This window comes from Papilio polytes, unplaced genomic scaffold (assembly GCF_000836215.1).
Source record: "Papilio polytes unplaced genomic scaffold, Ppol_1.0 DF824180.1, whole genome shotgun sequence".
NCBI classification, from domain to species: domain Eukaryota; kingdom Metazoa; phylum Arthropoda; class Insecta; order Lepidoptera; family Papilionidae; genus Papilio; species Papilio polytes.
In genome coordinates this window covers 2,844,303-2,844,918 of record NW_013525024.1, presented here as the reverse complement: position 1 = coordinate 2,844,918, position 616 = coordinate 2,844,303, and positions in this window count along the sequence as shown.

The window sequence follows — 616 nt, the reverse complement described above, 5'->3', positions numbered from 1 at the left end:
CATACGTTCAGTAGAGTGGTGCATGCAATTACTGACCACTTTTGAGATACGAGACTCGAACAAGAAAAAGTTGAGCGGAAGCATTGTTAGAGCTCTTCGTATTGAATCTGCTCTTAATAGCGAACGACGGTACCCTATCTGCAATAAATCGTTCCTTTGTAATATAAGAATTCTTGAAAACCGTTTTCTTAAAATACACTCAGATATATGTTTTTTAAATGGGATTAAAAAGATATGGATAAGTCATTCCACTAGATCCGCGTGATTGACTAAGGTCTAGTTACTTCTAGAGTAGAGACAAGAGTTAACAGTGGTAGAGCCCGCTTTAACATCTTCGCACGAATTGGCCGGCTCGCCCGGTGTAATACCACGACCACACAGAAAACAGGCGTGAAGTGGAAGGAATTCCGCGTTTCGTCTGATGAGTGTGGTGCTGGAGGCCTAATTTAGTCTCTTCTTCTCTTCTCTTCTTCTCTTTTCTTCAGAGGAAAGGATGGAAAGGAAAAGTGGATTTGACGGTGATAGAGACGCATAAGAAGGGGAAATGTCCTCTTCATGTGCGTGTCCTCCTCCGTCAATTAAGGGTAGGCAACGCATCTCCAATTGAAGATGTTTT